Source organism: Cygnus olor, chromosome 3 (genome assembly GCF_009769625.2).
Source record: "Cygnus olor isolate bCygOlo1 chromosome 3, bCygOlo1.pri.v2, whole genome shotgun sequence".
NCBI classification, from domain to species: domain Eukaryota; kingdom Metazoa; phylum Chordata; class Aves; order Anseriformes; family Anatidae; genus Cygnus; species Cygnus olor.
Window position 1 is genome coordinate 61,158,840 of NC_049171.1, and position 12,979 is coordinate 61,171,818.

A 12,979-nucleotide genomic window follows, 5' to 3' on the forward strand; every position below is an offset into this window, starting at 1 on the left:
TTTTATATTCCTTTTCCCAGCTCTGTAAAACAATATGAAGGTTTCATCCAGCTTGGACCACATAGGGCTTTTTTGTGCCCTTGTTTCCCATGTTACCTTGGGATTTCCATTCCAGTTGATTAATACTTTACTTTCATACTTCTGTCATGACCTTGTCAGTTTCTGCACGTGGTTTCATAACCTGCCCCTCAAGGTTGGGTTTGGAATAGATATTCCAGTTGCTTTCTTTCAATTCTTGGGCATGAGCAGAAAGTGAACTTTACCTGCATAAGTGTTTCTTGGCTAGACTTTCTCTTCTTTTTGAATCCAGATAATCAAGAGGCTTTCAAATAGTCAAGAGGTTTGGCGCTTATATTGACTACTAGTCCATTTCTGTTTTCAGTGCTGGAGGAGACTGGTGACCCCCAAGGTACGTCAGGTCTTCTAAACCAATATTTAAAGTACTCTTGTACCTTCACTATGATAAGTTGGAAACATGAAGACGTTTGGCCCCTGATAGTCACTAGTAAAACTTAATAAAGCCAGGATTCTGAAGTTCTAGTTTGATTTATTCATAGAACAAGTCCACTTATGTATTTTCTAGCATTCGTGTGTTTCAACAGCCAGAAATTTAAATGGCATATCCACCTCTCTGAAGAGATTGATCAGATGGAAAATATGTTATGTAAGGACTAGTTATGAGACCACAAAAACAGTTTTTCTCTAGTTTAAGCCATATCTGTATACATACTGAAATTGTAAGAATACAGTTGCAACATCAACTGCAGTTGTATCTACAGTGAACTTGCCTAGAAAATTCATGCTTACCGTAGTGTTGTTGCATATATGATGAAATAAGAATATGACATACATGAAGTGAGAAATAATATATTTTATTAGAGCAGTCAATATTTCTTGTGTACATAGTGCTGGAAAGACACACATATTCCCTCTCCTGTTTTTCAGGCAGAAAAGAAGACAGTTTCCTTCAACCACAGAAGTGCTTGCATAAGAGCCTTAGACAAAATGCAGAAGAATGCAGAAGAACTACAGTCATTGGAAGTAACTTTTCTTTCTCCTTCACTACTCATCTAAATGCATTCACACTGTGGGTGCTCAAATCTACTTCATATACTTACTAATTACCTGAAGGTAAAACTCCTCTTATAGCTTCTTCTGAAAGACAGGGTGGGAGGACTGGTGTCATAACAGTCATTATTGTGTACATCCAGAAGCTATATTCCTATGGGATAATAATGCTGAAGAAGAAAAAGAGGAGTAAGACTCTGTTCTGAGTAAAGGGAAAAAATAAATCACAAAGGTTTTGATGAACTCTAGCAGTCTGGAAACTGTTCAGATCTTCAAGCTAGTTCTAACCCATACTGTGAACAATAGCATGGATTGTCATGGAGCAGTACTAGCTGAAGCTGTTCCTTCAGTAAGAGTATTTGAGATAGTCTCTCAAGGCACAAGTTATAATACTGCCAAGTATAATTTATGATTATATGTTGTTGGTTTCCTTCATTTTTGTAACTTTTCCAGTCTTGAAATTGAGAAGTTAATCTTTTGCTTTTCTTGATTATGCTTTTGTTTTCACTTTAAAGCTTGTCTGGTGGAAAGACTGAGTGTGGATAGAGCAGATAATGTTCTTACTCTACAGTATCTGTAGGGACATGGTTACAAGCAACCATCTCCTCTGGTATTCATTATAATATATTGCAGATTATGTCTGGCATCTTTTCAGCTTCTCCTTCTGTAAACCTGTGCACCCTTCCAACAATGTAGTTTTCCCATATCTTAAATTACTTCAGTTAGTAAAGCAACTTTTTGTTCTTTCAGTTACTTCCAGATGTCAAGATCTGTCACCTTCCATTGTATCAGTTGTCCTTTCATTTTCAACCAATTTTCTGATTCCTACAATTTCTCTTGGAGGGTGAAGCTCATCCTTCTTGCAGCTGGGCAAGTATCATGCATTAACCTGTACAGTTTCAGGTGTGACTTGCTTTAGCTAAGGTGATATGATTCATCTCACATGGGTAAGTCTGTGTCATTCGCCCATTTTATTTCATTTTTCACCCAGAAATATCAAGCAAAAATTGAGAATGAGGGTCATATATTCATATCCATTAATTCTCATCCTCAGTTCTCAAGGCAGAAGAAAGCAAAGCCCATGCTCCGTGATAACAGTTATGAACACCCAGTCTAGACATGTTTGCCTAAGTCTCCACTTCCCCAGACTTTGCTCTGGCAGTTACCACCAACTATTGGCCTAGTAGGATAAATGAGCTTCTTTTGCCCATTTCATTGCAATTAACTCCTGGGAAAAAATTATGACTATTTCTTCCAAGGTCTAGCCAGCAACTACAGCATTGTTATTTGTGACATGGAGTATGGCAAAAATGACTTTACTGATGAGTTGGTCCAATGAATTTCAGATTTCAAGACTTTCAATGATAAGCAGCCTTCAGCAGAGTCAACTCTTTTGATGCAGCTGCCCTACTGAACTACTTAGTATCATTGTTTCCTGTTCCTCTAATCCTATTATCCTTGTCATGTGAGGAGCGGTTTAATAACAAATATGGTAGCAGAACACAGGGGATATATGAATCCTTACATTCCAGCCACAGGTTGCCTGATACTTAAGTCTCTCTGCTGTCTACACACTGAATTTGCCAAAATCATGAAGCAGAACCATCCTGCTACATTCCTTTCACACTTTGTTTTATGTAAGGTATGAAAGACACCAAACCCTTGTGCTATTTGTAACTTGTTAGCACAAAAGTAAATGCAGTTAAACAAGATGACTGAGGAAGCAGGGAACATCAAAACTGCTGGGTGAGAGAAGCCTGAAAAAAATCAGTCCTAATCAATGTTTCTGGACTAGTGCCCTTTCTCCAAGTGTGTAGCAGCTGGCAGTGACTCTGTAGGTTGAAATAAACACTGAAGTCTTCTCTGCATTCTTAGGAATGGTTCTCCCTTTCTGTTTCCTCCATAGCTCAGCATTGAGTGAGGACCATGCTGTAGGCAGGCAGCTTGTTCCTCTCAGGTATTTCCCAGGCTGTACTTCTGTCACTGCCTTTTCCACTCTGCATTCAAAAAGTTCCACAGAGCTGAGCTTGTCCTTGAAGAAAGGAGCAATTCCCCCCCTTCTTCTCCTTTACGGAAGTTTCAATCTGATTCAGAGCACTAGGGCCAAAGTGAGATAAACTTAAGACCTTCTTCTTGGTTGCCACCCATGCAACCTCTTTAACATAACAGGAAAAATACACTGGATTTATACAATAAACTTGAAACAATCTATCTTTTGCAACCACAACGATATAGGAACAAAGTGCTCTAAAATAAGGAACATTTAAATATCTACTTGCATTTAAGAAGGTTTTATCACATCATATAGTAGTTGAGTTTTGGCCACTACTATCTCATCTGTTCTGGGAGAGATTGGTTTGTGCTTTTCAACATTAAGGACACTTATTCTCTAATCTAAACACTTTCCTTTTAGGCTTCACAATGGCCAGGGTTTAGTATTAAATAAAAGTTCTTTCATTTTGATTTTCTACAGCACCAACGGTCTTCAACAAGGTGCTGTTAGTCATAACAGCTTATCTTGTATGGGTTGGGCTGAACCTGTTTTCTGATATGGTAAACTCCCTGAACACAGAACTAGAAAGAGACCAAGCCGATTAGTCTCTGCAAATCATTCTGCAAATTTAGACCTCTGGAGGAATGGTCAAAACTAAATCATATCATGTGAAGCCCTTAGAATTCAAACACTCTTCAGGGCATTTTGTTTTAAAGCCACAAAGTGTAGGCTGTCATAGCAGGTGACAGATTATGGCCTGATGTGGTATTATCAGTGTAGAGACACACTTCCCTCTTCAAGCAAAGTCTTTTGGAGCTCAGACTACTTTGACAGACCCAGTGAGACACTTCTCAGTCCATCACATCAGCTGGGCAGCTCTCTGGAATTCTGGGCACAGCTTCTTCAAGGACTGTGTTGTCCTTGGGTGCCCCAGGATGACAGCACACAGAAGAGCAATTCTGTTATCCCTACTTGAGTCAAATGCTACTAGACTATCTCCTTCACCTTCAAATCAATGTGATTACTGAGAGCTTTGAATCACCCAAAAAGTGAACATTCTTTCTGACTTCTCATGACAGAAAGAGAAATTACTAATACACCAACACAGATTCTTTGAGATGTTTTCCAGATGACTTGACTCATTCGTTTTTTTTTCCCTTTTCCCCTAAAGCTCTCACAGACCTCTGCTTTAACACTTTATAGTTGAGAGGGACACAGAAAAAAAAAAAAAAAAAAAAAGTAATATATATTCAGACTTTTAAAATCTGAAAAATATTATTTTTTTTTTAAATAAGGTATATACGCAACTATATACCCTATCTTATATAGCGTGAAAATACATCTCAATAATATTGCTTCATAATTTCACCTTAATAATACTTTCCTAATTATTCTAAATTGCTTGGGGATTTTAAAATCTAAGGAATCTTAATGTTTTCTTGCCATTAGGAAAATAAGGTAGAAAAATTGCTCTTCCAGTCTTTTTTCTCTGACGCTGTCTGCTAGTCTGTAAATTCTTTAACTCAGATACTGTCATCATGCTTCCACAGCATCTAGCTTCTGCCTCCATTGGGGCTTTTAAATGCTGAGATAATACAATAAAACGAGTGTAGTTTGAAGTATCTTATTCTGCAACTGCAGAATATTTTCTTTAGCTTTCTTCTGTTTTCTGAATTTTAGGTAACAGAAATTAATGTTTGTTTTTCCCAATCAACATGGGAAGCAGGAAAGTATGTTGTCATGAGCTGTTGCTATTAATTTTAACTTTAGTAGTAAGTCATAAGAAATTTATGTCTCCCATATTTAGGCAGAATCTTATGTATGTCCATAAAGAAGTGGATAAATTGAACTGTTCACATCTACTTATATAGTGGATATATTTGTATGTCTGCTACTGTGTTCCAAAGTGAAATCAGTGCTCACAAACTCTTAGAGTGGTAGTTTTATAGTCCGACAATGTGAGCAACTTTTAGAACCAAATGCAAAACTATTTGTTCAAATTAACTTTCTCTCAATAAGTATTTTAGACAATGTTTTGATTTAACTATGAAACTGATGAGACAACAATGGTGGTAAGAGTGGGTGCTTTCTGAATAGGCAAACATATTTCCTAGTATACAAACGTGTCTGCATCTTTTCCTGTGAAATGTCAAACAAAATTCTGTGTTTCAGTATTAATTGCTTATTAAACTGTGTTGAAATTATCATATAAAATAGGAGTTGTTAATATGTCAGGATTTTTGGTATTGAACAAGAAATCAGTTAGCATAATATACAAAATCTCCTTTTAACCAAATGTGAGAAGTATGGCTTTTTCAATAACCTGTCGAAACATATAGCTGAAAGGGAAAAAGCTGTAAAATTGAACCAGGACACCAGAGCTTTAGGGAATTTGTGTTTATCTTGAATGCCCCCAGCCAAGCAACATTCCTGAGAATTAAGGCCAGAAAAGGCAAGAAAATGTTTCAGTTAGTCAGTGCTAGATACAGCTATTCTGCCCCAGCCAGCCCTACTTCTCTGTTTGTTCACTGGATAAGGAAGGAAGCATGTTCATGGTTCAGAGCTATGAATTCTCACTAGACAGCTGGCTACGGCCTATCAGCTCTTAGCAGGCCACACAAATGAGTCTGGAGCAGTGTACAACCTCCAGGCAGTATTTTGTATTGGCCTGGCTTAGGTTGAGTCTGTGCTCAATCTTCAGAATCTTTTGATTGCTCCAACGCTACTGATTACACAAATAGCATGAGAGCAAGAACAAATAAATATAAATAAATTTAAAATGCCCTTGCAGTTGTCTCACACATTTCTCCAGTTCTCCCAAATAAGTTTTGAGGAAAAAAAAAAAAAGAAAAAAAAAAAAAAAAAAAAAAAAAGGAAAAAAAAGAAAAAAAAGGAAAAAAAGGGAAGGGAGGGAAGGGAAGGGAAGGGAAGGGAAGGGAAGGGAAGGGAAGGGAAGGGAAGGGAAGGGAAGGGAAGGGAAGGGAAGGGAAGGGAAGGGAAGGGAAGGGAAGGGAAGGGAAGGGAAGGGAAGGGAAGGGAAGGGAAGGGAGGGAAGGGAAGGGAAGGGAAGGGAAGGGAAGGGAAGGGAAGGGAAGGAAACTAGAGGAAAGGAAAGGAAAGGAAAGGAAGGAAAGGAAAGGAAAGGAAAGGAAAGGAAAGGAAAGGAAAGGAAAGGAAAGGAAGGAAGGAAAGGAAAAAGGAAAGGAAAAGGAAAGGAAAGGAAAGGAAAGGAAAGAAAAGAAAAAAAAAAAAAAAAAAAAAAAAGAAAAGAAAAGAAAAGAAAAGAAAAGAAAAGAAAAGAAAAGAAAAGAAAAGCAAAAGAAAAGGAAAAGAAAAAGAAAAAGGAAAGAAAAGAAAAGAAAAGAAAAGAAAAGAGAAAAAGGAAAGAAAAGATCTCTCAGGTATCCAATCCATTTTACTGGAGAAATCTGTAAACCTGTGGCACCGAAACCTGCAACTCTATATTATATAAATGTACTTATATTGCTCTCCAAAATCAGCTCCTGGTCTCCTTAGCAACACAGACTGCAAAGAGCTCACCAGCCTGGTGTTCTGCTGCCTGTGCAAGCTTCCAAGTCAACTGGAAGATTTTTGGTTTGGGATTCAGAACTTCCCTTAAACCAGTTCAAATTACTGGTAAGGGAGATTCTTCTTTTGCAGAAATTTTCATAAAAGCTGCATTTCTTTGGAATATATAAGCAATGAACCAGTAGGCATTTCTGAGAAAAACAGAAAATTCATGGTAGTTGAATGAAAAGCCATCGATTTATTGCCTTTCTCATTCCTTATCATATGCCTCATGATCATAGAACAAGACATTTTTATGCTGAAACTCTTTTCTTTAACATAGCTTCCCCTAATAACTTATTCACTTAAGGATACAAGAATACATGCAATAATAACTCCATTTCATTCTAAAAGGTTCCAGAAAGTAACACATTTTTCTTGTACACTTAGACAGAAATGTGAGAAATATTATTTTTCATCCCACCTGTCAGTGCTTGTGAGGCGTTATCATAGGACTAATGGTTACATAAGACTATCTTAGCTGACTTCAGCCATTGAATTTTTAAACTGGTTCTGGAAATTAATTTAAAAAAAAATCCTTCCACAGTCATTTCTAGTTAGAATGAGGTTTTGTTTGTTTGTCTTTCTATTTTATTTTTTGGCTTTTAAACTTAATTTTCATGCTAGGTCTGTACACACTCAAAGTAGCAGTAATTTCATTTAGATTTAAGACTGAGATAGTTCCACTTCATCAGTTGCCACAGCATTCCACTGCATGTCACCAAATTGATGAGGAAATCACTAATGAAGGCAACACCACATGTGTTAACAGTCAAATATTATGTTACTCAAAACATCTACAGGCCTCTTGATTCATTTGCACAGTGCTGAGGACCAAGGGAGGGAATAGAAGGACAGTCAGCCTCTCAGGTCGGGTGGCCCTGAGCTGTAAACTCCAGGATCCTGTCGTTGAGTCCAAAATAGCCTCGTGGGAAAAGTGATACAGCAGTGAGATCACTGTGTGCTTCTAGACAATTTCCTTTTTCCTATATATTTAAATACACAGGGAATAATCCCTCTAATAAAATGAGGCCCACAACATGAAGATGGGCAAAGGTTCAACTGAAGGGAAAGAAAAATATGTTCTTGTACTGCTGGATTTTCCTGTCTGAATGAGTGGGGAATAGTTTTGTGGCTCGCTTGCTGGAAAGCTGTGGGACCTGGAAGAAAGGATAAGCACATGTCAGACAGACTTAGTCAAATCATGAACTTCCCCCAGCAAAGGAAGTCAAGATGGTTTTGTTTTCCTTTGTGGGTTTAAATTGTAGGAAGGAACCTTAAAGATCTTTGATGGAAGCCTTTGAACGGACAAGCTACACTGCCTGATTGTGCTGGTAGTGCCAGGTTAGACACGTCTCCATGCCTGGGGTCTGTGAACATGCCCTGTTTGTACACTATGTACTCTGACTTCTCCACAGCAAAACACGGCTGGGTCTATCACTGCTTTATTAGCATTTCTGCTCCAGAGCAACGCAAAACCACCAGCCCCAGAAAAAAAATCCATTTAATTAGATTTTCCCACCACATCTGCTCAGATCCAAGGGACTTGCTGAACACTGTGCTGCCTCCAGGTAATGTAGGGGAAGGGCTTCTCCAGTCTGTACCAAACTCCTGCTGGGAGGGATTTACTCATATTACTGTAATGCTCTCTAAAATAAACTCTAGGCTGACAAAAAGCAGCTGCAAGTGAACAACAATTTTGGTTTCTGATGAAAACCTGAATGACTAGATTGTATGTGGGGTATGATTTTAAACAAAAGTATATCATGTATATAGCTTGTGCCTAACTTCAGTTGTCTTAAGGTAAAACTGGACATGAAATACACACAAATGATTTTACAAATAGATTTTGATAGCTGTGTCATTTACGTGATATGTAGTACCTTGAACACAGCAGCACATTCTATTTTTCACTGTTCATCTGTAAATAAAGCTTAGTTAAACTATCTCAAATTGAAACAAGTAAGCTCTTTGATTCATATTTTCCCCTCTATTCCTCAGAATGAATTCAGAATAGGAGAAGTGGTTTCCAGATCTGTCGCTGCAAGCTAAATCAAAACCAGAAGTAAGAAATATAGGAAGATTTTCCCTTCTGTGTACTGTTTCTTTCCCAGTCACTTTTACCAGCCTTCTTTTGCACAGCAATGCTATTCTTGACCTCAAAGTAATTTATTTTCCAGAGAAAAGCTATGCCAGTCAAAAACATGGAGAAATTTTGAAATACAGCAAATTAATATCTAATCAATAATTTTTTGAAAATGATTGTTTGATAGAGAGATCTGCTTGTTTTCATTTCACAACTTATATTTTACAAATGATTTTAGCTCATCCTTCATTCACTTCAGATAGATAGCTGGTTACAAAATGAGGCAAGTCCTGATTTAATTGTCCTTTTCTTATGCAAAATACTAGTTATGGATAATTATTTGGCTTGGTAGTAAGTGGTGGCTAAATGTATTATCCTACTAAATAATTTATTGATTAAAAAGAGAGTATTTGAGCAATTCAAATTGGCTTTCTGTTTTCAGTCTGTTTATGAATGAATTTATTTTGCATCTGATGTTTATGGATGGACAACAAAAAAACAGACAGTACCTGAAATTATTTTGGGCAATTTAATGTAGATAATAGGTTCGGACAAATCACTATATATGGCCAACAACACAAAGAACTACCTGAATTTAAGAGTATCCCCAAAACATGTAGAAAAAGAGTTAGGTTTTTCTCTGTATAATTAAAATCTGCACTGTAAATGTATACACACATGGGATTAGAGTCACATTTCCATTTGATACTTTACCTCTGGCATTTCCTGACTTTGGGGTACTTAACTGTGCAATTTTCACATTTTCCCAACTTGGTGTTTTTACTTTTTTGAATGGAATCTTTATTTGTGCTGGAGACAGATAATGATCAAACATCTGCTTGTGGATACACTGGTCATGTACCAGCCAACCGCTTGCACGCGTCACCAGGAACACCCAGTTTTTGAGTCCTGAGACACCAGCCCTTACTCACTGCACTCTACTTTGCCATGAAAAGACTGGATGTATTCCTTCCAGCAGAGGGCAGTGGAATGGTAGATGCGTCTGTATGAAACAGTATCTCAGTGTAATTTAAGAGTGAAAACTCAAACATTCGCTGAATAAAGCTTGAAATGAAGTAGATAATAAACAAGAGAGATAATTTGCATTATCCCTTCAGGCATAATGTGATTTTGCTTTGGCTTTATTCCAAGAAGTACAGAGGAGACCTTTTGATTAACAATTGTAACAATTGTATGCCACTATTAAAAAAAACAAAACAAAACAAAACAAAAAACACTCTAGCTTTTAAGAATTAATAAAATGTGAATTTCTGGTACATAAATAATGTATTCTGAATGCCTTACTCACAAAAAGCCTCATTTTTTGTGTGTTTCAGTTTAAGGTGTATCTTTTTGACAAATATTTTTTGTCTTAAGGAAAAAATTAGCTTAGCATTTTATGCCGAAGCAATAGAACCCATTAAGATTTTTGTCCACAGTGCCATATCTAACAAAAAACTATGCAGACACATAAGGGATCCATGTCTTTAAATACTCATTATTATATACTGCTCCATTTCAGATTTCTGACCTTTGCAAAGCTGAAAATGTTATCAAAATTGTAAGATCCTGTGACAGGTCAGAAATCACATGGCTTGAGACTGCAATTGCATGGTTGTGATTTAGTAACTCTCTTGAATAAGAAAGACTGAAAGCCTTTATTGATAGCTATGAATTAGTTTTTTTTTTCATTGCATTTTTGTGTAGAATGTCCACTCTGAGTGTTTGAAGCTCAATGTCTGAAATTTAGCAGCTTTGCTGGTATATGCCTAAAGACAGAAGCAAATTCTAACTGAACAGGCTTCTTACTCACATGAAGGATGAACTTCTGTTCTCTTAGATCTTCCTCTAGAAGTCTGTTAAATGCAACTGCTCCTTCTTATAGCTGTCTTAAAGTGAAAGAACAGCAGAATTTTCACGGCGATTGACAGAAACCTTTAAGTAAAGGAATGCTACAACCAGTAACAAAATTAATGATAATGCTTGAAGAGAAAATATATATAATAGCTGATTGTATCCCCATTTTCTGTTCTCTTCCAGATTGCAGGTGCATAATCTAGTGTTCATTTAACACAGAATCTCATTTTTTAAAATGTTTTATCGATTAAATTTAATCCAGACAGTTTGTGCAGTAAAATCTTCTAGATAATACAATCATCTTGAAAAGTTAAGATGGAACAGGGGCAATATTTAATCTAAAATAAAAAAGATATATTGACATAACATTGAATTTTCTCTTTGGTTTTTTTTTTGTTTGTTTTGTTTTGTTTTTATTTTTTTCTCCAATGTCAGTATAATACAGAATTACTTTATTCCACATACTCATTACTGCTCAGCTAAAACAGTTGCTAGTTTAGGGTGATACACTGTGTTGGTCTATGCCTAAAATGTGATAACTCCAATGACCACTTTCTAAATATTATATGTCGTTTCATACTATGATTCCCACTAGAATTACCAATATGAAACTCTTTTTCATTGTTTTGTATGTTTGCTTTTTTGTACTTTTAAAAAAGTGTGTGGGCAGTAATATTTCATAACCTCTTTTTTTCCTTTTTACTTTGTATTTGTGTGAAAGAGATGTATGGCAATGAGTGACCAGGGCCAGAAGAAAATTATTAAGTGAATTGTAGATGTGAATGTAAAAATTCTAGCTGTGCATAAGCCAGGTTCTGAGCTAAACTCATGAAATGCATTTCAGTTTTAAGATATTATGGTAAGCAAAGAATCAAATTTCCAATTCCAGCTATTTACTTTATATAAACATCCTGGCTGCAAATTAACCACAGAAATGTTGGATGAAATCATGTTTTTCATTTAAATGTACAATGAATATCTAGCCAAAGGAAGTATGTTGTTCTTTACTGGTACCTCTCAAAATTCTTAGTGCATTTTCTTCTGTTTTGTTTTGCTTGCCTTATATTTTCAGCGATCCATAAACATTAGCCTTTGATATACACCAGCCTTTCTACTAAGGTAGCTCTGGAGCAATAGATTGAGCCTCCTATTAAGTAAATAAATCTGCTCTTAACTTCCAGAATTATAAATAACACCAGGAATGTCAGGGCAACCTTGGGGATAAGCCAAGACTTAGCACAGCTGCTATGACCTTGCATGTCAGCATCTTAGCTTTTATCAGCATTTGATTGTGTACAACATGGAGTATCTTGGGTTTTGCATTAATTTAATTGTATTTTAGCAACATACTAGGAAAATAAAAAAATAAAAATAAAAATAAAAATAAAAGAAAAAGAGAACATTTCCAGGCTGTATGATGTTTCCTAGGAGTTTTGCATGGGATGTATCTGACAAATAATTCATTATGATGGGAGTTATATTAATTTCCTATGATAAAAAGTAAACACTGTAGCCGTATTGTAAGCTTCTGTGAGCTGAAGTCACTATGCTTGCAATAAGAGTTTATCTCCTCTGACATAGGACACAGAGCCAGAGAAGAAGCTTTGCTTGAATAATGAGAGTTTTGTAAGAACTAATCCTCTTCTCACTGCAGTTCTGTACTTCAATTAAGTGTTCTTTAATGGATGTCTAATTTTAAATATGTAATTAGTCAGAGTGAGAACAATAGACCTACCTGTGCTTAATTTCCTTTATGTGTCAAAGCTTTACTGTCTTCGGCAGCAGTATAATCAGTTTCTACAGTGCAGTAGTTACTGGATAAAAACTAACTTAGGTCCTCAATGAAAGACTGAATTCAACTTTTCTTTTACAGTTCACTAAGGCTTTCTGAATACTTTTTATTAGGTATATGTTTACTTGTGTTGCCTTTGGACTTCTCAAAAACTGGGCCAGAAACATCAAGATGCTTCTCCTAATAAGTCTACTGGGTTCAATTATTCCAAGTAGTAGAAATCACATTGCTTTAATTTTACAGCCCTTGAGATTTTTATGAACCAAACCACTGAACTTTTGGAGTCAAGATATTCAGTAATTTGAAAATTACTGCTAAGATGTACATATCATTCTGTCTTTGATTTTTATCATTGTTGATCTGATTTCAGTCACATTTGATGGTATTTTTACCTGCTCTGACCACTTTATGATAACATTGATACTCTTGCTGGGTGCACTGTTTGTGTGGTGCTTAGCTGCCGGCCAGGTTAAACCACAACAAATACACATCTAGCTGTTATGTAAAGACTGGAAATACTGACCAACCATCAAATTCTTCTATGTTAACAGCAATATGAATTCAAGGTGACCTCCACAGAAGTTCAAGATGGTATCCAGAGAATTCTCTGCTTTCC

At 36.4% G+C, this 12,979-nt stretch overlaps 1 long non-coding RNA gene across 1 annotated transcript in view; it reads left to right on the forward strand.

Annotated features, from left to right (window-relative positions):
* The first annotated feature begins 308 nt into the window (after positions 1 to 308).
* LOC121068332 overlaps positions 309 to 12,979 on the forward strand; it is a 30,617-nt gene continuing 17,946 nt past the window's right edge. Inside the window, exons 1-2 of the long non-coding RNA XR_005818807.1 lie at positions 309 to 409; positions 946 to 1,131. This is a non-coding gene — a long non-coding RNA (uncharacterized LOC121068332). The remainder of the gene's footprint in view (positions 410 to 945; positions 1,132 to 12,979) is intronic.